Genomic DNA, 24,229 nt, shown 5'->3' with positions numbered 1-24,229 from the left:
AAGCCTTTGTAAGTCCATACTCTGAAATTGGACCCCATATCAGTGGTCAAGAGTTTAAGTGAAGGTATATTCCACTGTACTCTCATGAATATTGGTCTTACAAACAACTCTGCGCTCAGAGCCTTGGCCTGTCCAAGAGCTGAGTGTGTTAATTAACTCTGAGCAACTCCTAAGAGGGCCAGAGGACAGCTCCTGGGGCCTTGTATGAAGCACAGGTAGCTTGAGTTGGAAGAGCCCCACCCTCTCCCACCCCTGGGATAACCTGGTCCAACTTCCCCTTACAGATGAGTAAACTGAAGCCTAGAGAGGTAAAGAGACTTACCCAAAAGACATAGCTGGACACTATTAAAGCTGGAATTTAGAATCCAAATTTCCTGACTCTTTCCACTAAATAAATCCCACTGCCTTCCTGCTGCTCCAAATGTGTGTCTCGTCTGTCAGAGAATTCCGATAAAGGAACCAAAGAGAGTTTGAATACTGAGAGAGAGCTACTCTTCTGGACTTCTAATCTCCGAAGAACACATTTTACCAAAGGAAGAGAATTGTGAAATCATTTGGTCTATTACATGGGGCTTCAATAAGATTCAAATAATTTCAGCTGAATTCTTGCTAATCAACAGTACAGCCTTGACCTTAGCAAACACATCAGGCAAATTGAGTGGATTCAGTTACACAATTATCTCCTCTTTGGGCTCTTTAGGCGTAAATGAAAGGAAATTGCTTTACCACCATTCCTAGTGAGGAAATTCACATCACAGAGAAACAAAAGCTGCCATTCTTTCTAAACACTGCACGTATTCTCATCTTAGGATCTTTGCTCTTGCTGTCCCTTCTGCTTGTTTATCCCAGAGCTTCAGATGGCTTCCTCCTCATCTTTGGGTCTCAACTCAAATACTCTTTCTCCAATAAGCCTTCTCTTGTTGCCTCAATTAAAGCAGTTCTAGGGCTTCCCTGGTGGCGCAGTGGTTGAGAATCTGCCTGCCAATGCAGGGGACACGGGTTCGAGCCCTGGTCTGAGAAGATCCTACATGCCACGGAGCAACTGGGCCCGTGAGCCACAACTACTGAGCCTGCGCGTCTGGAGCCTGTGCTCCGCAACAAGAGAGGCCACGACAGTGAGAGGCCCGTGCACCGCGATGAAGAGTGGCCCCCCCTTGCCGCAACTAGAGTAAGCCCTCGCACAGAAACAAAGACCCAACACAGCCAAAAGTAAATTAATTAATTAATTAATTTTTTTTAAAAAAGCAGTTCTATGCTCAGCCCCAGTCACGCATCATCTGTAGTAGGTTGGAAGTATCCCCACAGAATTCATGTCTAACCAGAATCTCAGAATGTGACCTTGTTTGGAACAGATGTAATTACAGTAACTATTGAGGTAAGATCATACTGACTAGGATGAGCCTTAAATCCAATGAGCGTATCCTTGTAGGAGACAGAAAAGTACACACAGAGACACAGAGAGAAGGCCATGTAAAGATGGAGGCAGAGACTGGAGTGATGGTCTCCCTGGTTTGTTTGTTTTTTTTATTTTATTGACATATAGTTGATTTACAATGTCATGTTAGTTTCAGGTGTACAGCACAGTGATTCAGTCATATATGCGTGTGTATATATACATATATATATATATATATATATTCTTTTTCAGATTCTTTTCCCTTATAGGTTATTACAAAATCAAAGTTGTTGTTTTGTTTGTCTCTTTGTTTTAGTTTTGTTGTTAGTGTCGTTTTCCGATTTATCCTTCCAGGGCCTTGAATGATGTATAGAATAAGTGACAATATGTGAAATAAGTGACAGATTGCCTGTGTTACACAAACAAATACACAGCATGATTCTCTGCTGGCTATGACCCTAAAGCCTCCCCAAGTCTCCGTAGGAGTCTCCCCTGGAACTTAGGTGTGTTCTTACACAAGTCCTCTCAGCCACCACCCACTGGAATGCAGTCTTCATGTGGCTTCTTGGACAACATTACCAAATGGATTCAGAGGTAGAGAAAAGGGCAGAAGGTGGGTCCAGGTAGGACTGAGATAATTTGAGAAGACTCAGGAAATACCTCTTTGGGACTCCCAGAAACAACTGGGGAAACATTTGGATTGTCCCACACAATCAAGTGAGGAGAGTCAGAAGAATATGCTGCCTTACTTTGGGGTCCCCACTACTGCCACCGTCACTCCAGGACTTGCTTCCTGCTGTTGGCTGCCTGGAGTCACAGGGAACCCAAACCACATGTCACTGACCTACCTCTGCAGACAGAGAGCATACACCTTCTACACACACACAAACACCTAGATCATTCTCTGAACCAATAATCCTAAGCAGGGCTGCGCTGTCCTCCCAAAGTCTCAGAGATTTTGCAGAACCACGAATTCAGTTCTGTGAGCTGCACCTCTGCCCCAGGACTCAGACGAAGCCAACAAGTGCTGACTCAGAAAGAAATCTAGCCCAGACGCCTTAGTGTCCTGCATTCCTCTGCCCGTCCCTTAGAAGTTATCTTCTTTACCCCCAAACAACCTCCCTCCTTGCCCCAAACACCCTCTTTTCTCTCACCTTTGCATGCTCACAGGCCCTTTAGATTCCACAATCAGTCATTTCAATACAAGGCTTATTTTTCACTTTGAAACTTTAAAACTTGAAAGCCAGGGATCAAATGTTTACCCACTGTCAGGTTGAATCTGTTCACTGTGAGATGCTGCACCACTGAATTTTGCCCATGCAACCATCTGGTTGAAATACAAGTGAATGTGAATGTTCTATCTAAAATACTTCTTCAGGGCTTCCCTGGTGGCGCAGTGGTTAAGAATCCGCCTGCCAATGCAGGCAACAGGGGTTCGAGCCCTCGTCCGGGAAGATCCCACATGCCGCGGAGCAACTAAGCCCGTGTGCCACAACTAGTGAGCCTGCACTCTGGTGCCCGCGTGCCACAACTACTGAAGCCTGGGCACCTAGAGCCCGTGCTCTGTAACAAGAGAAGCCACCGCAATGAGAAGCCCGCGCACCGCAGCTAGAGAAAAGCCACGCACAGCAACAAAGACCCAATGCAGCCAAATAAATAAATAAATTTTTTTAAGTGGGTAGGTTTAAAAAAAATAAAAAGTAAAATAAAATAAAATACTTCTTCATGAAATACTCAAGTCATCAAATAATTGAAAGCCTAGACCGCTGAACAGGTTGTAAAACTGTGAAATTCTCTCAGTTGTCAGTAGTAGTTTGAAATTAAACTGAAAAACGTCTTATGGTCTCTAAGGAACAGATGTTAATTGTGGGAAGAGCTACAGAGAAAATGATGTCCTCCTGTAAGGTGCCAGCATTCTTCCTTAGAGTTCTTCCAAGATCAGAGGGCTGATCACCTCTTTGCTGCCATCCATGGTCCCCGTGTGGCTGGGAAGAGCTCATTCACCACTGAGTTTATTCCCAAATAGTAGTTTACCATAACATACATAATTTTATTTTCTGAAAAAATACTTCAACCTTGTATATTGACCCAAGCTAACTATAAACATACCAAAGAAAAAGTCCCATATAATCTGGCCATTTATGGACATAGTACCTGGGGGGAAACTTTAAATTCTCTACGTCATAAATTAAGAAATTTCTCTATAAGAGCTCTTGTTGAATTATAGCTGACAGCAGTATGAGTAGCACAGTCACGCCACTGAATTCTTCCCAGCTCCAGCTCCGTAATTCACCCACTCCCACATGTCCTCTCTTCTTGAACTTAGAAAACTTTTCTTAATAAGTGTCACTTATGGGATCCTAATGGGAGATATAAGAGGGGAAAATTTCAATAGCTATTCCAAGACTTACAACATTGTAGGGAACAAATGCTGGATTTAAAACTAAAAATATAGGATTGAGTGCAGCTTCCATCAGATACTGGGTGTGTTACCCTGGGAAAGTCACTTGCCTTCTTTGAGCTTCAGTTTTCTCATCTGTTAATTGTTCAATAGGTTCAGTCATTCGCAATCATTTTTATTATCTTCTCAAGTCCCCTTTAGCTATTGTGATAGAGAGAGAGATGACTGTATAGATAGATAGATAGATAGATAGATAGATAGATAGATAGATAGATAGATAGGTAGGTAGATAATCTGGACCAGATAGAACGATCGTAATTAAGGTTCTGGTGTTCAAAGTGAGCAAACCCAAGTAAGGAGCATCCCTTTTTGTAATGCTGTTCTGACAGAGTCAATAGTCTCTGTGTGGATGTGCGATAAATTACAAAGACTTGGGTTGCATTTTCAAAATGTAAAGAGCTAGAGAGTCAGAGGAGAACTCCAAATCCCCATTTTTTTCAATCCATCAACTGCTTCCAAAGGCTCATGGGGGAATTATGAAAACAGGTGGCTCCAAAATGATGTAAATTCCTTGTTGCCAACTGGACCTAGGGCCTGAGCCCTAGCCGTGCTGATGTGGGCCAGACATGTAAACAGGGAGGACTTCTGTTGCCCAGAAGGCTTGAACAGCCCAGACCAACAGCAGCATAGTAGCCAACTTGGCCTCTTCCCTATGGCCCACACTCTCACCTTGGCGGGGGTGGGGCAGTGTGCTATGGTCTTAACAACTTAGAAAAGGAAGGAAGGATGAACCCAGGAAACGAGAGGAACGAGAGCTCTTCTCCCTGAGGCTGACAGTAGCTGCTCCAAATCATCATTCCCTGTGCCCTATCCTATTCCTGCCTGGCCTTCCGAGAACAAGACGCTCCCCCATGTGAGGCAGCTCCATGCCCTTTGTACTGCTCCAGAGGCCTGGGGAGTAGGATTCCAAGTGGGAGGGAAACGATGCAAGAAAGAAAAACCAAAGAGTCAACAACATAAATATATAAGCGCCTTTAAACTCCCCTAAAATCTCCCCAATTGTATCCTGTCCCTGGATGTGGGTCACACGCCAATTTCCCAACAATGGAGTTGTGATGGGGGGATGGGGAACAGAGAAAGTAGTCTGGAAAAAGCACTTTATGAATGCAAATAAGAAGGCATAGGCTTCAGGGACTTCCCTGGCGGTCCAGTGGTCAGGACTTCACCTTCCAGCGCAGGGGGTGCGGGTTTAATCCCTGGTCTGGGAGCTAGGATCCCACATGCCTCGCAGCCAAGGAACCAAAGCATAAAACAGAAGCAATATTGTAACAAATTCAATAAAGACTTTAAAAATGGGCAATAAAAGAAGTCATAGGCTTCAGTACCAAGATGTCAATGGTTTTTCATTAACAAATATTGCGAGCTTCTCTGTGCCAGGCACTATTCGAGGCGCTCCTTCTGTTGGAGTTACATTCTAGCTCTGGTAAAGAGTGTGATAATAAGGTAGGTCCCAGGACCTCAGAGCCTGGCAATAACTCGTACTCTTACCTCTCTTCTGGTATCTTATTGTCCTGTCCATTCTTTGTATCATCCTGCCTTAGGTTGGCACCCTCTGTCCATCTTTCCCATTTGAAGCCCTCTGGGAATAAGGCTATGCTTCATTCACTAGTGATTGTCAACAGCTCCCAGCCCAACACCTACTCATAGAACAAGCAGGTTACATGTTTGTGGAAGGAAAGAAGGAAGAAAGGAAAAAAAGAGGAAGAGAGCTTCTTCTGGCTTTCTTCTGGAGACTTCTTATTATACTTATTCAAGGAAGAATTAAGTTTCAGTTATTATTGGTCATACATTTTGAACTCTTCACCTCACAACTGCCATAGGTTTATACTGTGGACCAATCCAAATGAAACAAACTTACATTTTAAATGTGTCATTTTTCAGAGCAAAGAATAAATCAGCAAGGGGCTCTCAGAAACAGACCATACTGCTGCATCACCAAGAGTGATTATTTCAGCAGCAGGCCCTAGGGTCTCTGACATTGCATGGCCTTAATTTATTGGAGGGGCTTTCCCAAGTGTTATTTTCGTAAACAGTCAGATTAATATAGGGGCTTTTTCTTGCATTCATTTGGAAAAATCTTATCCTGATGTAGAACATTCAAGCTCCACTGCCTACAAAGAAGCTAAAATCTTTCTTCTGAGTTGTTGCCCCTGAGACTTCAGTCTCATCTTGTCTGAAGCATAAAATGCAGGCTTAATTTTGTTTTGTTTTCCTTAAAATGTAGAAAGCACTTCAGGTCAAAGAACTGGAGAGAATGTGAATGCTGACTCTATATTATGTCTTTAGTTATTTTTGGTTTCCTTCTGTCCTTACTTTACTGTGGACTTTTTCCCCATTCATCCCCTTACCCCCTGGGTATCATTCTGACCTTGAAGGAACAGCTTCTTAACCTACCTACAGCCATGAGAGGCCCACCAGATTCTCACTACCATGGAATTCTATCAGGAGTCAAGATTTTCCAGTCACAAGTCCGAGGGGCCTTCCTGGGTAACTTGGGCTCCATGCTGCCTCCTCAGAGGCCCCATGAACCACCCAAGATGGCTGGTTGTCAGTGTCACCCTTTTCCTTTTCCAGACAACTATCTTTGAAAGAAAGGAAAAAAAAAACAGACCTCTTTGAACACACCCATTTATTTCCCAAATAATTCTGTTTAATGAATTCCCTATTAGACCAAATCTAATGCGCTGAAATTTCTGCCAAGCATGTCATTCTGCACAAAAGGGGTTTGAAAATAGCCAGAAGCTAGTTCGAGGAGAGAACATGTGAAGGGACTCGATGAGGAGTTTCCCATCCATGGCCGGAGGTCCACCACTGCCTCGCTGTGTGCAGATTTGGGCTGAGCTATGCATCACATTGTTCACGTAAAGAAAAAGCAACTGTTCTCCCCGAGTGCCCATTCCCTGCTCCAAATGGCTGCGATCAACAGCCCCAAGACCCTAATTGCCACAGCCTATTAGAAATAATGAGACTTACATGGCAGAAGCCAAGGGTAAAAGCGACATCTCACAACACAAAAGGTTAATATCAACATATACTGCTAGTGAGTGCAAAGGGCACATCAATTGGTGACTCATTACTGGGGTTTGACCCATGGGGAAAGTGTCATTCAGCAGAGAGGCTTTCTCAGGATGTGACAGCAAAAGTTACAAAAGATAAGGACTTGCCTGTGGAACACGCTCAACTAATGAGAGCTGAAAATTGTTTGAAATATCCCAATGACCTCACAGATGGGGGATGCTGATTAAGGTGGCTACATGAGGCTCCTTTCTTGTCTGACAGCCCATTGAGAAGCTTTGGTGAGATGTGACTAACAGGCCGTGAAGGTGTCTCCATCTTCTCCGACATGGTCCATGCTTTGGGCAAAACAAACACGAAAAATAAGTCCAAATTGACACGCATGTTTGAGTTTAGTTTCCAGAGATATGTTTTGGGAAAAGAGCACTGGTGGGGCCGTCAGCTAGGATTTCTTTATGGCCAAGGGGTTTTGTGACTCCTTGCGTGACTAATCGCATGACTGCGCTGGGGGTGAGCCAACGGCAAATTTAGGTCTTGAACACTCGACAAAACAACCCCACTGTTCTGTGGGTGAAATTCTATGGAGCTTCATGTGTAATTAAATGAAAGTCTCACAAGGGTCTACACCTTAATCATTCTCAATGCTTACATGTGGCACAAAGGAAGGATTTTTTGCCACATCAGAACGCCTCCATGGAACAATGGAGAAATGGAATCAGATTTTTGTTTGCTTTGTCCAACAAAGCATTTCACAGAAGAAACATTCACAGAGACATTTCACAGAAGAAACCCTGAAGTTCTCTGGGTCTTCATTTAATGCCTGGGACTTTGAAAAGAGACCACTTTTATGGATGCCCTGCCCCTATCTCCTACTAGAGATGAGGATGAGGACGCATCTCAGACTGTTCATCTCAACTGTTTCTCCAGCAAAACCAGAAGTAATACCTGCTCATTTGCCACCTCATTTAAAATGACAAGAATCACTCATGTCTTGCAAAAATAGTCACATCGCCTCATAAAAAGAACTTATCACTGGGTTAAATAAAATTATACAAGGGTTTTTATAAGAACATTTAGGAAAAAATTTCTCAAGCTTTCCTAACTAGTTGTACTAGTTATCAATTGCCTCATAACAAATTATCACAAAGCACAGTGGCTCAAACAACAATTAACTTTTATTATCCCACATAGTGGGCAACCTCATAAGGTTGCAGTCAAGATGACGACCAGGGCTGTGATATCATGTGAAGGCTTGTCTGGGGCTGGAGGATTCACTTTCAAGCTGGCTCACTCACATGTCTGGCAAATTAGTGCCTGCTGTATTACAGAGGCCACATTTCCTTGCCACTCAGCCTCTCCGTAGAGCTGAGTGAGTGCCTTTAGGACATGGCAGCTAGCTTCCCCCAGAGCAATAATCCAAGAGAGAGAAAGATGGAACTTTCATGTCATAGCCTCAGAAGTCATGTACCATTATATCCACAATATCCTAGTGATTACACAGGTCAGCCCAATTCAATGTGGGAGGGGACTACCTATGGGTATGACTCTCAGGAGGCAAGAATCTTTGGGTACCATCTTGCCTCGATATTTAAAATATTAAAAGTATACCAGCCTGGGGCTTCCCTGGTGGCACAGTGGTTGAGAATCTGCTTGCCAATGCAGGGAACAAGGGTTCGAGCCCTGGTCCGGGAAGATCCCACATGCCACGGAGCAACTAAACCCGTGCACCACAACTACTGAGCCTGCGCTCTAGAGCCCGTGAGCCACAACTACTGAGCCTGCACACCTAAAGCCCACACTCCGCAACAAGAGAAGCCACCGCAATGAGAAGCCCGCGCACCGCAACCAAGAGTAGCCCCCGCTCGCCACAACTAGAGAAAGCCTGCTCACAGCAATGAAGACCCAACACAGCCAAAAATAAATAAATAAATTTATAAAATAAAAAATAAAAGTTTACCAGCCTGATTAAAAGATACGAAGAATATGGTTGTTGATCTAATCAATTGGAATTCTACAAAAGAGACAAAAGCAAAGAAACCCACAGTAAATTTTCTGAGGAAAATATACTCCATTTGACAAAAAACATTTTTTTCTTATACTAACTAATATATGTTTATATATTATGCCTGTAAGGCCAAAATGAAGAGATGAATTAAGAGATTATTCAAAAGAGGCTGATCTTGGTAGATTCTTAAAAAACAAGGTTTTTTTGTAAAACAACTTACTATCTTTTGACTCAAGAGCAGGATTTTTGACCTAAAGCATCTAGAAAATTTCAGAGTTGCCCTTTTTCAGTAGATATCTATGGACTAGTCTACAATCATTCACCAATGCGCCAGGTATGGAGAATTCAAGAGTAACAAGATGGAGAAAATCTAAAGTGGCTAATTCTAGAATCCATTTTAGGGAGAAACCCACCTCTTTAGGAAAATAGACTTGATAAACCTTTTTAGGAAAAGTGAGTCCCTGTGAGTACGAATGTGGCCAAGGTTTATATATGTTCTATATTTATTAGAACTAAACTGATTTATAAAATTTATCAATATTTTATTTCATAAAATAAATTCTTATTCAAACACTTGATGAACCAGTTTAAAAGAATCAACTTTTCTTATCTCTCTCTAAAAAAAAAAAATATGTGGTAGACTTGTTCATCTGGTTTGGTATTATCACAAAATTAGATGTTCCATCCTTTCATTTATATTTAATTCCATTTTCTGAATAAGAATCAGAATTTTCTTAGACTGCTTTTGTTTCATTTCACTTCCAGCATCAACACTAGAAGTTGGTTTTCTTTTCTAGGTGATTTTTCATCAAAAAATTAGAATTTTCTATAACACAGATGAACTTACCTACGAAACAGAAACAGACTCACAGACGTAGAGAACAGTCTTGTGGTTGCCAAGGGTGAGGGGAGGTGGGGGAGGGATGGATTGGGAGTTTGGGATTAGCAAATGCAAACTATTATGTTGATATATAGAATGAATATACAAGGTCCTACAGTATAGCCCAGGGAACTATATATAATATCCTGTAATCAACAATAATGGAAAAGAACATGGAAAGAATATACATATGTATGTATAACTGAATCACTTTGCTGTATACCAGAAACTAACACAACACTGTAAATCAACTATACTTCAATAAAATAAATTTTTTTAAAAAGAAGGAAAAAAATAGAATTTTCATTACCTCATAGGAGTTATTAAATGCACATTAATGAGTAGAGAACCCTAGGACAGATTTAATAGGTGAATTCTAGGTAGTTAGCTGGCCTCACCCACAACTTCAAGACTCAAATTCCTGGAAAACTACTCTATGTTGTGTGTTTTCAGGATCACACGTGAAGAATCAAAGTCACAAATGTTAAATTCACACATACCAAGAGTCTACTGTATATCTTTTAAAGTAATAAAAGAGCTATTTATTTATAAGTAACAATTCAAACACTATTAACATTGTTCATTTAATAGATCCACATATATTATACAGAGCTAAAACTTAGGTCCAAACAACCATCAACACATATTAGTCTCTCCTTTCATTGAAATATTTGAAGTAAATATTATCTAATTAGTGATGTAGTTGTAATAGTAATAGAATGTTCTCAGCACAATTAATGGAAATCATGAAGTCAAGAAAAAGGCACATTTAGGTAAGGTAATAAGGTTAGTATTGGTCATTTAGGTTTGAGGTACTTGTACATGAAAATGTAAAGAGGTCCAACAAGAAGGTATCAATATGGACCTGGACTAGCTCAGCTGATGGGCTGAGAATGAAAATAATCCTATGCTGGGAGGGAGGATAGTAGAAAGACTAGAATAAAAGTCACTGGTAAATCCAGCAAGAATTTTGAAGAGCCAGAATCCAAGCCCAGATCTATTAAATAAAAAAGTGTATATTTTTTCACTCTTTGGAATAAAATCCAAGAAAGTTTGTATAGCTCACAGGAATGAGTCAGTTTCAAGGTCATAGGCCAAGCATTTAAATTTTAGGCTATTTCTCTTTGCTTATGAGGTAAACAAGCCTAAGCTATTACTGTTTCTTTGGCTCTAAGGCCTTATCATAAAAAACAAAAATGGTTATTTATGAAAATACACTACCTGCTATAACAAAGAGCTCCAAAATCTCAGTGATTTACATATTAAAATTTAATTCTGCTCACACAAAGTTCAATGTGAACACCCCTGGTGGAGTAGCTCTCCTATTCTCCAAGTGGTGACTTGGAGATCCAAGCTCCTTTCATTCTTGGGTTGTCACCTTTCGACATGAGACTTTCAAGGTCACCATAAAAGGTAATAAAGCATGGGGAAGGCATATGCATACTCAGCCACCTCAGCCTGGACGCTCACGTTCTACTGACCGGAACTAGTTGCACAGCCCCACCTGGATGAACGGAGATGAGTAAATGTCATTTCTAGCTGGGCAGCCACCTCCCAACAGTATTCTGCCCTGTGGAAAGGAAGCATGAACTATTATCAGCTAGCTGTCTCTGCCACAGTTTGTTTGATTTTTCGTCTGCTTTTCACATCAAAGAATGATTTGCATTAATTAAATAAAACAAAAAGGTTATTTGAGCACTGTTTTTTTTTAATTTATTTTTTTAATTTTCTTGGCCGCGTTGCGCGGCTTGTGAGATCTTAGTTCCCTGACCAGGGATTGAACCTGGGGTCACAGCAGTGAAAGTACCAAGTCCTAAACACTGGACCGCCAGGGAACTCCCCTTGGGCACCTCTTTTAAATAAAAATATTAGTTACAGCACTTTGCAGTCATAGAATGGCTTCTCACATACTTTAGCTCATGTGGTTCTCATGGCAATCCAATGAAAAAGGTGTTATATCAGACCCCCAAAATGGCTATTGTCCACTATGCTAGTTCCAGTTTTATGTTCCTGTATTGGACAATGTGTTATCATGCTTCATTTGTCAACATGTTTCTAAATATAATGGATATTTAGAAACTACAACAACGTAAAAAATTGAACAATTGAGGAGGACAAAGATAGGATATGAATTAAAACCTGAGCATGTGATAAATTTGCTTTCAGTGAAAAAGATGTGGAAGAAGAAAAGGAAGAAGGAGGAGGAGGAGAAAGAGAAAGAAGAGAATTTTTTCCAACTTTTCACACCAACAGTTAAACAATAACTGTGAGATTCATGATGGTTTAACGTTAATGGCAAAATATTTTGTCTCCTACCCCAACTTCTCTGACTTAAATAAATGGAGAAACATAGCATGTTCGTGGATTAGAAAACTCTATAGTATTAGAATGACAATGCTGCCCAAATTCTCCCCAAGATTCAACATAATCCCCATCAAAATTCCTATAGAAATTTTTGCCAAAATTGACAACCCCATGAGCCACAAATATTGAGCCCATGCGCCGCAACTACTGAGCCTGCGCGCCTACAGCCCACGCTCTGCAACAAGAGAAGCCACCGCAATGAGAAGCCTGCACACCGCAACGAAGAGTAGCCCCCCCTCGCCGCAACTAGAGAAAGCCTGCGCACAGCAACGAAGACCCAATGCGGCCAAAGATAAATAAATAAATAAATTTATTTTTTAAAAAATGATATGAACTGACTCCTCACCAAAGAATAGATGTAAATAGCCAATAAATACATGAAAAGATGTTCAACATCGTTAGTCATCAGTTGTGACATATGTATAACAATGCAAATTAAAACCACAGTGTGATACCACTACACACCCATTAGTTTGACTAAGATTAAAAAGACTGAATGTATCACCAAATGAATGAATATGAAATGAGTGAATATGTTGAGGAATTGAAACTCTTATACCCTGATGATAGGAATATAAAATGATACAAGCACTGCCAAAACAATTTGGCAGTTTCTTAAAAGATTAATATACACCTATCATGTGACAAAGCCATTTCACTCCTAGGTATTTAACCAAAAGAAATAAAAACATATTTACACAAAGATTATGCATGAATGTTCTTAGCAGGTTTATTTGTAAAAGCGAAAAATTGGAAACAATCCAAATATCTATCAACAGGTGAATGGGTTAGTAAATTATAGTCTATCCATACAGTGGAGTACTACTCATCAATTAAAGGGATGAATTATCAATACATACAACAACATGGCTGAATCTCAAAATCACTATGCTGAATAAAACAAACTAGGCAAAAATAGACACCTGGGCTCAAGTCCCAACTCCACTTGGCTATGCAACATTGAGCAAGTGACTTAATATCTACCTGCTTTAGTTTTCTCACCCATTAAATAGGAATAAGAATAATAATAATTGCTACCACTTACTGAGCTCTTACTATGTTTCAAGGTCTTTACTTTCAATATCTCATTTAATCCTCTAAACTCCATCATATTTGAGATAATGCACGTTTAGTACTTACCATTATATGCAATAAATTGTAGTCATTATTATTACTTTCTTACTAATTTCTTATTAATAAGAAATAAATGAATCAATATATGTTGATATATGTTTAACACAATAGATTAGTTTTTTCTGTTTTTGAACGTAAATGGAATCATATTTATGTATTTTGTGACTGCCTTTTTTCATTCATTATGTGAAAGACCCAGTGGAATGCCCTGTAGAGAGATAAAAAGATGAATAAGACAGAGGCCCTATCCTCCAGATTCTTATAATCTAGAATTGGAAACAAAACATATACACAGATAACTATAGCACAAGATAGCAATAACTAGAAGCAAATATGTATTATAAGAGAGGGTCGTGGAAAAATCTCATAGAGAAAATAGTGCTTAAGCTGAGCCTAGAAGGATGGTGGCACCTCACCAGGAAAAGCTGCTGCGGATAAAGAAACTCTGGACATAACAGCACAGAGAAAGAAAGCAGGAGCATTGAGAACAACAGCAAATAGTGCATCATTAGTGGAGCACAGGCTGTGTGAAAGCATGTGTGAGCAAGGAAGGTCAGATCCTGGAAGATCTTGGATAGCAGGCAAGGAGTTTGGACTTCATTCTGAATACATTAGGGTACTTTGGTGTGTCTTGAGCCAAGGAGTGATATCGTGTTGTGTGTAAGCAGGATTACTATGGCAGCGATATGGCCAAAGGAGAGCTGAGAGATGGGAAGAGTGACTTAGAAGCTTTTGTGATGAGCTAAGTGGGGCCTGAACAGAGATGGTGGCTGAAAGAATGACAGGTATGTAAGAATTTATTTTAAGGTAGCATCAAATTGATATAGTGACTAATTACATTGGACCAGAGGAGAGAAACAAATCAAAGGGACTCCAAAGTGGCAAACTTGCTTGACTGGAAAAATGGAAAGACCATTATTAGAAATACAGAAGTCAAGAATAAAAGGACATTTGAACAGGATAAAAGGAGTGCTAACAAGAAAGGGGGAAAATGAATATTTAGATTACATTAAAACTAACAGTTCTTTTCATCCAAAAAACACCATTAAGAGAAGGGAAAGCAAACCACAGAGTGGTTGAAATATCTAACAAAGGAATCATCTCCAGGATATATAAAGAACTGGTACAAATCAACATGAAAAAAACAAACAACCCAATAGAAAAATGGACAGAAAGACATGAATAGGTACTTCACAGGATGCTCTGCAAATGGGCAATAAGCATATGAAAAGTTGCTTAACTTCATTAGTCACTGGCGAGATATAAATTAAAGCCTTAATGAGATAACATTGCACACCTACCAGAAATAACTAAAATTTTAAAAAAAAACAGGCAATACCAAATATTGGCAAAAGTGTGGACCAATTGGATTTTCATACATTGCTGGTAGAAAGGTCAGTTGGTATTGGTATAGCCACTTTGGAAAACTGTTCAGCAATATCTACTAAAAATGAACACGTATCCAGAGACCCAGCAATTCCATTCCTAAGCAGAACAGAAGAGAAAAGCATATGTCCACCAAAAAAACTTACAAGAATGTTTAAAGCAGCATTATTCATATAACAGCCTAAAACTGGAAACTACCCAAATGCCTTTTAACAACAGAATGGATTTTAAGAAATACGGTATATTTGCATAATGGAATATTATTTATTAATGAGAATGAATAAACTATCTCTACATGTAACAACTTGGAATGATATTATAAACATGATGCTGAATGAAAAAAGACAGTCACAAAATACATAAATATGATTCCATTTAGGTTCAAAAACAGAAAAAACTAATCTATTGTGTTAAAAATCAGGATAGTGGTTATTTGGGGGTGTTTATTTGGGGTAGTGACTAGAAGGGGGCAGGAGGGGCATATCTGGGGGTGCTGGTAATGTTCTGTTTCCTGATCTTGGTGCTGGTTACAATGGTGTGTTCCCTCTGTGAAAATTCCTTGAATGTGAATAAACTTCTGTTATACATTAATAAAAAATGTATTCCTAAAAAAAGCAAGTTTGGGGGTTAGATGATGCAGTCAGAATTAGAAATGATAAGTTTTGTGGAAATACAGATATTAAACAAGGAGGAAATGTGGGTCTATGTTAGGAGTTGACAGGATGTTACTGTAGATAAGTGCGTTTGTCATTCATTACAATAGTCATAGATAACGATAAAGAGAAAGGAGAGAGAAAACTAAAGAAATAATCTTGGGCAATGTTTACCCATAGGTGTTGGAAAAATAAAAATAGAGAAGAAAACAGATAGAAAAGGATCAAGAAATGAATGCACATAAGCCAACCCAGAAGAATGCTTCATAGAGAGAAGAGGGGCAGCTGATCAGCAACTGCAGATGCAGGACAGGGAATTCCCTGGCAGTCCAGGGGTTAGGACTTGGTGCATTCACTGCTGTGGGCCCAGGTTCGATCCCTGGTCAGGAAACTAAGATCCCACAAGCCACGTGGCACGGCCAAAAAAATTTTTTTAATAAAATAAAATTTAAAAAAAAACAAATGCAGCACAGTGGTTAAGAGCATGGGCTTTGGGGCTTCCCTGGTGGTGCAGTGGTTGGGAGTCTGCCTGCCAATGCAGGGGACACGGGTTCGAGCCCTAGTCTGGGAGGATCCCACATGCCGCAGAGCGACTGGGCCCGTGAACCACAACTGCTGAGCCTGTGTGTCTGGAGCCTGTGCTCCGCAACAAGAGAGGCCGCGATAGTGAGAGGCCCGCGCACCGCGATGAAGAGTGGCCCCCGCTTGCCACAACTAGAGAAAGCCCTCGCACAGAAACGAAGACCCAACACAGCCAAAAATAAATAAATAAATAATAAAATAAAATACATTATTTAAAAAAAAAAAAAAGAACATGGGCTTTGGAGCCAGAGTTTCTGGGTTCTAATCCTCCATTTCCTTGTCTGTAAAATGGGGCTACAAATGGACATTACCTCATCGGGTTAATGCATCTGAACAGTGGCTAACGGCCAGTGATCTGGAGAGCTTCAGGAGGATGAGAAAAGTGTGAGAAAAGGCTGCTTGATTTAATAGTTAGGACTTGAGCTGTTAGCAGAGTAATGGCAGGGGGAGGGCAGAAGCAAGATTCCAAAGTATGGTGAGAAAATAGATTTCAGAAAGAGTGAACCAGTGATGAGCAACCAGTGCCCAAAAGGCCACAAGTGGGTCCTCCAGCTTTCTAGCGCGACACTACTGTCAACCTCTCCAGTTCCCAAGTATTCATTCACTCACATTCCAGCCAGGAGGGTGGAGGCCAGAGGTTGGCCAGGTTCCGCATTAGGCAGAGACCTCCAGGCATGTGGCCCAGAAAGAATCACTGGTTTTCTCAGTTGCCTAGAAGTTTGAAAGCAGCCATAACTATCCTACAGAAATAATGCTTGGGAGGAGTTCCTGTTTCTCAAATTAAGAAGCCTCCCCAGCAAAACCCACCCAGGAAGGAGAGAAGAGCCCTAGACGATTGTCCACAAAGCACCAACTCAACGGTTCCATCTCAAGTTTCTTTTCCAGTGGGCCACTGATTGGCTGCCCAAGGGATAAAATGCATATGATTTGGCAAAAGACACAAACCCACTTCTGAAAAATAAAGACAAAAAAAAAAAAAACAACCTTAAAAGCAGCCAGAGAAAACTGACACTTTATCTATAGGGAGGAAATAATTAGGATGACAGCACACATTTCTCTCTTCAAAAATCATGGAGGCCAGAAGAAAGTGTTACAATATATTTCAAGTGTAGAAAGAAAAGAATTGTTGACACAGAATCCTATATCCAATGAAGATGTCTTTCAGGAATGAAGGGAAAAATAAGACACTCTCAGATGAAGGAAAACAGAATTTGTTGCTGAAAGACCTATACTAATGGATAGATAAAGGAAGTCTTCTAAACAAAAGGGAAATGGGGAAAAAAAGGAAACTTGGAACATCAGGAAGGCAGGAAGAACTCAGTAAGTAAAAATGTGGGTAAATATAATAGATTTTCCTTCTTTTGAGTTTTCTAAATTGTTTGATATTTGGAGAAAAATTATAACACTGTCTGATGAGGTTCTAGATGTACATACAGAAAATATTTAAGACAATTATAAGAAGGTAAAGGGACATAAATGGAAGTAAAGTTTCAATACTTCACTCATACTGGTAAGATGACACTAGTAGCCTGTGATGCGTTATATATACATAATGGAACACCTAGAACAAGCCACTTTAAAAGAGATATACTTTAAAATACTACATATAAATCAATATAGAATTCTTTAGAATATTCAAGCATTTCATAATAAGGCAGGAAAATGAAAACAAAGACATGAAAAACAGAATAAGCAGAAAACAAAATGGCACATTTAAGCCCTAAAACATCAATAATTCCATGAAATGTAAATGGTTTAAATACACCGATTAAAAGAGATTGGCAGAGTAGATTAAAAAACATGACCCAACTGTAATCTGTCTACAAGAAACTCACTTCAAACATCCTATAGGCAGGTTGAAAGTAAATCACACATGGGGTGTCACTACACGCCTATCAGAATGGCTAACATAAAAAACAGTAATGATGCCAAATGCTGGCAAGCACGTGGAGAAACTAGATGACTCAGACACTCGTGGTGGGAACGTAAAATGGTACAGCGACTCTGGAAAACAACTGGACAGTTTCTAAGAAACTAAACACTTAGTTTTCTTGTAAAACTAATCTATCATACACCTCAGCAATCGCACTCTTGGGCATTTATCCCAAAGAAATGAAGGCTTATGTTCACACAAAGGCCTGTATACAAGTGTTTATAGTAGCTTTATTCATAATAGCCCCAAACTGGAAACAACTCAGATATCCTTCAATGGATGACTGCTTTAAAAAAAACAACAACTGTGGTACATTCATATGATGGAATACTACTCAGCAATAAAAAAATAATACACTACTGATACCCACAACAACCCGGATGAATCTCCAGAGAATCATGTTGAGTGGGAAAAGCCAATCCCTAAAAGTTACATTCTGTGTGATTCCATTTATACACCATTCTGAAACTACAAAATTATAGAAATGGTGAACAAATTAGTGGTTGCCTGGGACTAAGGTGGGGGTGAGGGTGAGAGGGAAGTGTGTGTGGCTATAAAGGGGCAACAAGAGGGATCCTCGTGGTGATGGAAATGTTCTGCATCTTGACTGTATCACTGTCAGTGTCCTGGTAATAGGATTGCATTATAGTTTTCAAGATGTTACCTTTGGGAGAAACTGAGGAAAGGGCACATGGGATCTCTCAGTATTATTTCTTACAAGAGCATGTGAATCAATAATTGTCTTAAAAAGCGTTTCTTATGTCACACTCTTTTTTGTAACAAACACTTGATACTGAGAATAACATATCCAAACCTTCAAGAATCCCCAAATATCAGAAAATGGATGTGCACCTACAGGCCTGCTCCCACATCACGCTTCCTCTGGAATCACAGCTCCACTGGAACATCTTCAGTTCACCTCACTACATTTTCAACTTTTGCTGGAGTTTTACCCTTCCCTTTATGTTTATTTCCACAGAGCCATCCTTATTTCCCAGAGTCACTGCACCCAAGGACGAATCAAGAGCCATGGATCTGCTTCAGGGGGCAGCAGATGCCAGGTCTTGGGATGCTCAAATCTTGGCAGAAAAATGCCAGATTGCTGCAAGCATTAGTGAGGACCATAGTGCCAAATCTGGAGATGTCTAGGGCATGCCACGCCACTTTCTCTTTTCTGCATGAAAAGGAGGGGTCATTAATATCTATTCAGAAGTGCCAAAAACATATATGATGGCAGAGAGCAATTATTCAAAAGTGAAGATAATGAAGGCCTTCTGTTTATGGCATGATTCTCTCAATCTGAAGTTTGAATATTTCAGGGTAGAGCTACATCCTAGACCTTCATCTCACACCATTCAACCTGCAAGTTAAACATTAATCACACCCCGCTGAAAGCTCCTTACATTTATGTAAGGTGTTGTCTTAGTCAGCTCGGGTTGCTAGAACAAAAATACCATAGACTTGCAATCTTATCCACAAGAGAAATTTATTTCTCACAGTTCTAGAGACAGGAATTCCAAGATCACGGTGCCAGCATGGTTTGGTTCTGGTGAGAGCCCATTTCCTGGGTTATAAACAGCTGTCTTCTCACTGTAGCTTCACGTGGTAGAAGCGGCTAGAGAGCTCTCTGGGGTCTCTTTTATAAGGGCACTAATCTCAGCTGCTTTCTAGATATTTATTTTTATACGAGAAAAACCAGGATCTGCGCCTTGCTGCTGTCAGAACCTCACCATAGCATCCAGAGGGGTGATACTTGCTGGTGGCAATAGGGAAGAAAATGAATGATTCTCCCTCCTGACTCACACTGACTGGGGGTGGGGTTCTCAGCAGGAGCAGCTCAGAAAGACTGCTTAGCGGGCACCCAGGGCAGCTGTTCACAGGGCCCCATGGCTGTTTCTGAAGGCCCTCTGAGCACCTCCCCAGCTGAAGTCCCAGCTGGACGCCAGAGCTGTTTTTTTAACCCTAACAAGATCTGTCATTAAACGTTACCGGAGCCTGACTTCGCCTCTTTCCTTCCGGGCCTTGCTAGTGGAGGTCAAAGGTCACATCATCCTTCCACACAGGCTCCTGGGCCTCCGGCTTTTGTTTGCCAGACCTCATAGTGATGATAAGCAAGCATCTTGGTCCTTGGAAGACACACAAGAAACCAGCGAACCATGGTCTTTAACGAACGGGGCCCCTCCAAAGCCAGCCGGTAACAACCACTTATGATATTTACAGCTTTCTGTCCGTGCAGATTAAACATAGGGAACGAAAAATGGAACTCTTTTGTCTGGTAAACTTACGTCATTCCTTGTTAAGACAAATTGCGAACAAACCTAGATTTTGTTGGGAAACAACTTTTGCTTCTAAAGGCAGTCTTGGATGATGATGGGAGTGTTTCTGGGGACAAGGACATCCTGTACAATATTATTCTTAAGTGACAGTGTTCTATGATAATTTCATAAACACTTTAGCTGTATTGTTTTCTAGCAACAGACTATATTTTGGCCAAGAGCAATATTTCTCACTCGTTCATTGGCAATTATTGTTGAAACAGATACCTTGTGGGTGCATTCCTCAGCAGAGAAACAACACCAAAGCAACAAGAGCTTGGCAGCCTGAGTTATCACTTTTTGTTTGAATTATGGACATTTTTCTAAAGATAAATCAGCACTTTGGGTGCTGAGGTCGAGGAAAGTGTTCAGTTTACTGTCTTTGCAATCTGAGAACCATGGCGTTAAGGGCAATGGATTTTGGCAGAGAAACTTTTTTTTTTCAAAGAAGGCATATGTGCAAGCCCAATATGTCGACTTAAACCCAGAAGTGCTTTGATTCAAACCAAGTAGGAGACTCGAGCTCACCTGACCAGCAACCCTACTCCTCATGCCCACCCTAACCCACTGCCCCCACCAATGGGGTCCCCCGAAGAGGCTCTGTAGAGTATGGCTTGAAAACCACAGGTCTGTCAAATGTGCCTGCACTGGTTGCTAGAAGACCTTGATGCCTAATAGACCTGCAAAGCCATGTGAGCTTGGGGAAGCTCCATGGTCTCACTGTGTCTGGCTTTCTCATCTGGTAAATATGGATCCCTTATTCCACCTGCCCAATGGGGCTGGAGTGGATTCGGAATAGTGAGGAAAATCTGCCCATAAGCCCGTGGCATCCCACCACTGCCCATAGGGTTGTTTCCTCTTTTTCTTTTAATTTTTTTTTGGCCACAGCAATTGAACCCATGCCCCCTGCAGTGGAAGCACGGAGTCCCAACCACTGGACCGCCAGGGAGGTCCCCTAATGGTTGTTTCTTAAAATAACTTTATATAAGTCACCCATTGAAAGAATACAGCTCAATGGTTTTAATATATTCACAGAGGTTTACGACTATCACCACAGTCAATATTAAAACATTTTCATCTTTGCTGTGCAAAAGCTTTTAAGTTTCATTAGGTCCCATTTGTTTATTTTTGGTTTTATTTCCATTTCTCTAGGACGTGGGTCAAAAAGGATCTTGCTGCGATTTATGTCATAGAGTGTTCTGCCTATGTTTTCCCCTAAGAGATTTATAGTGTCTGGCCTTACATTTAGGTCTCTAATCCATTTTGAGTTTATTTTTGTGTATGGTGTTAGGGAGTGTTCTAATTTCATTCTTTTACATGTAGCTGTCCAGTTTTCCCAACACCACTTACTGAAGAGGCTGTCTTTTCTCCATTGTATATTCTTGCCTCCTTGGAATCTAAAAAAAAAAATAAACGGTTCTGAAGAATCTAGGGTCAGGACAGGAATAAAGACGCAGACATAGAGAATGGACTTGAGGACACGGGGAGGGGGAAGGGTAAGCTGGGACGAAGTGAGAGAGTAGCATTGACATATATACACTACCAAATGTAAAATAGATAGCTAGTGGAAAGCAGCTGCATAGCACAGGGATATCAGCTCAGTGCTTTGTGACCACCTACAGGGGTGGGATAGGGAGGGTGGGAGGGAGATACAAGAGGCAGGGGATATAGGGATATATGTATACATATAGCTGATTCACTGTGTTATACAGCAGAAACTAACACAACATTGTAAACCAATTATACTCCAATAAAGACGTTAAAAAAAAGAAAATATTTTTAAAGGAAAAAATAAATAAATTTAAAAAAATAAGACATTTTCATCACCCCGAAAAGAAACCCTGTTCTCATTAGCAGTCACTCACCATTTCTCCCCACCTCACATGCAGCCTCAGGCAACCACCAATCTAATTTCTGTCTGCACAGATTTACCTATTCTGGACATTTCATATAAATGGAATCACATAATATAGAATCCTTTGTGACTAGCTTTTTCCACTTAACATGTTTTCGGGGTTCATCATTAGTTCATTTCTTTTTATTGTAGAATAATATTCCATTGTATAGATATACCATGTTTTGTTTAGCCATTCATCAGTTGAAGGACACTTAGATTGTGCCCATGTTTCAGCTATTTTGAATAATGCTGCTCCGAACATAATTGAACATTAAAAACATGTACAAGTTTTTTGTTTTTTGTTTTTTTTGTGGACATGTATTTTCATTTCTTCTGGATATGTACCTGGGAGTAGTTCTATGTTTAACCTATGGTAACTCTATATTTAACCTTTTGAGGAGCTGCCAGACTTTTCCAAAACAGCTACACCATTTCACATTCCCACCAGCAGTATATGAGGGTTCCAATCTCTCCACATTTTTGCCAACACTTGTTATTATTTGTCTTTTTGATCATAGCAGTCCTAATGGATACAAAGTAGTACCTCATTGTGATTTTGATTTGCCTTTCCCTGATGGCTAGTAATGTTGAACATCTTTTCATGTGCTCACAATTAGTCTTTATTTTTTAAGATAGTGGCAGGAAATTTAATAGTGTAAGATGTCAAGATAGATGAAACTCTGTAAGCATCAATTGTTTGCTATGTCTGTCAAGTATACTTCTCAGAGTTTTGAAGACCTGAAAATATTTTTACTTAAGTTATGGGAACTATCTATCTCCCCCAGCGCTCCCCGCAATTCACCTAACTTCATTACTATGCCCTGAACTGAACCAAACTCTATTGCAAAACATGTATTTCTACAAAACTCTGAAAAACAGATGAACTCCAAAATCGTGCCAATAATTCACTTTCTCAATAAATCCTAGCATGCCAGGTGACCTGAATTTCACAAGGCTGACACTCTGCAAAGCCCTAGAGTGCCATTCACAATGTCAGCTATGTGCCTGGAGCCCCCTGGAGCTGGGCAGTGCCCACCTTGTGAGGCAGCCTTTCCCAGCACACCTCTAACAGGAAGTGTCCTTGAGAGTTGCTCTTTAGTCAAACATGGGAGTGATTTGCACTGACCTAAGGGGCATCTGCAAAATGGCCAAGTCAGGTGAAGGGCGGAGTGAGATCTGTTTTGTTCATCTAACTGTTGATTTCACAGCCTTGCTTGGAGCAATGGCCACCCCAGCATCCTCAGAAAGCTCTTTCTCAGCCACAGCCAGTTACTAAAGGCAGCTCTGTACAGAGGTTAGGAGAGAGCACTGGCTCTGGTACCCAACGAGTCTTGATGAAAGCACCTACCACCACCCGTCAGCTCTGCGATCTTACAAAGATTCCTTCATCATTCTGAGTCTCAGTTTCTTTATCTGTACAACTAATAATACATTGCTCAAAGAGCTGTGAGAATGAATAACACAGTGTATATACAGAATTTTGCAGCGTGCTTAGGACACACTAGGTCCACAACAAATGTTGCTATTATTGTTATTTTTATTACCAACCATCCATTAATGCATAAGGATTTCTCACTTCCAGGTACTTACTTACACTTATGGTTTCCTCTGTCCAATATACTGTCCCATACGCTTTGCCCAAGTAATTCGTGTTAATCCTCTGACCTAGGTTTATAGGTACCTTCCCTGTACCACCAAGAGTAGGTGCCCCTTCCATGACCTCACAAGCACCCAATCTTACTCACAGTATGGTCACTATTAGCCTGTCTCTAATTGCCTGTGTGCTTGTCTGCACCCTCCACCAGAGCCTGGGCTCCTGTACTTGCTGGGAGTTTCATAAATATTTGTCCAGTTCTGCCTGTGCCTGGCTCTGAGTTATGGTCTCTTTGCCATCCTCAGTACCTCCATGAAAGGAAAAGAAAATAACAGTGATTGAGTTCACCACGTGCCAGTACTGTCCCTATGTTAGTTCATATAATCCTAACAGAAGACTAGGTGAGACAGGTATTCCTTGCTCTAAGGATAAGAAACGGTTGGCATGGGAGTTTAATCAACTTGATTAACTCACCTTAACTTGTCTAAGGTCCCACAGGCACCGGGCTGGGGTTGGCATCCAGAGTAGGTGCTTCCGGCACTATCCCCACAAAGATTCTCCCTGTCTTCTTTAAGATCTAGTTCCCAGTACTCCACAGGGCTCAACTCAGCTAC

At 40.7% G+C, this 24,229-nt stretch overlaps 1 long non-coding RNA gene and 1 pseudogene across 2 annotated transcripts in view; both read left to right on the top strand.

The window, feature by feature from the left end:
* Positions 1 to 24,229, top strand: part of LOC309611518 (DNA polymerase subunit gamma-1 pseudogene) — a 151,939-nt pseudogene that overhangs the window by 90,000 nt on the left and 37,710 nt on the right. The gene's annotated exons all lie outside the window — the stretch shown is intronic.
* The window catches only part of LOC309611538, a 106,379-nt gene continuing 85,146 nt past the window's right edge, over positions 2,997 to 24,229 (top strand). The window contains exon 1 of the long non-coding RNA XR_014234581.1: positions 2,997 to 8,823. This is a non-coding gene — a long non-coding RNA (uncharacterized lncRNA). The remainder of the gene's footprint in view (positions 8,824 to 24,229) is intronic.

The sequence above is a fragment of the Balaenoptera borealis genome (assembly GCF_965194805.1).
Source record: "Balaenoptera borealis genome assembly, chromosome: 15".
Lineage (NCBI taxonomy): Eukaryota > Metazoa > Chordata > Mammalia > Artiodactyla > Balaenopteridae > Balaenoptera > Balaenoptera borealis.
Note: the sequence above shows the minus strand (reverse complement) of the source record. Positions and strands in the feature narration are given on the sequence as shown.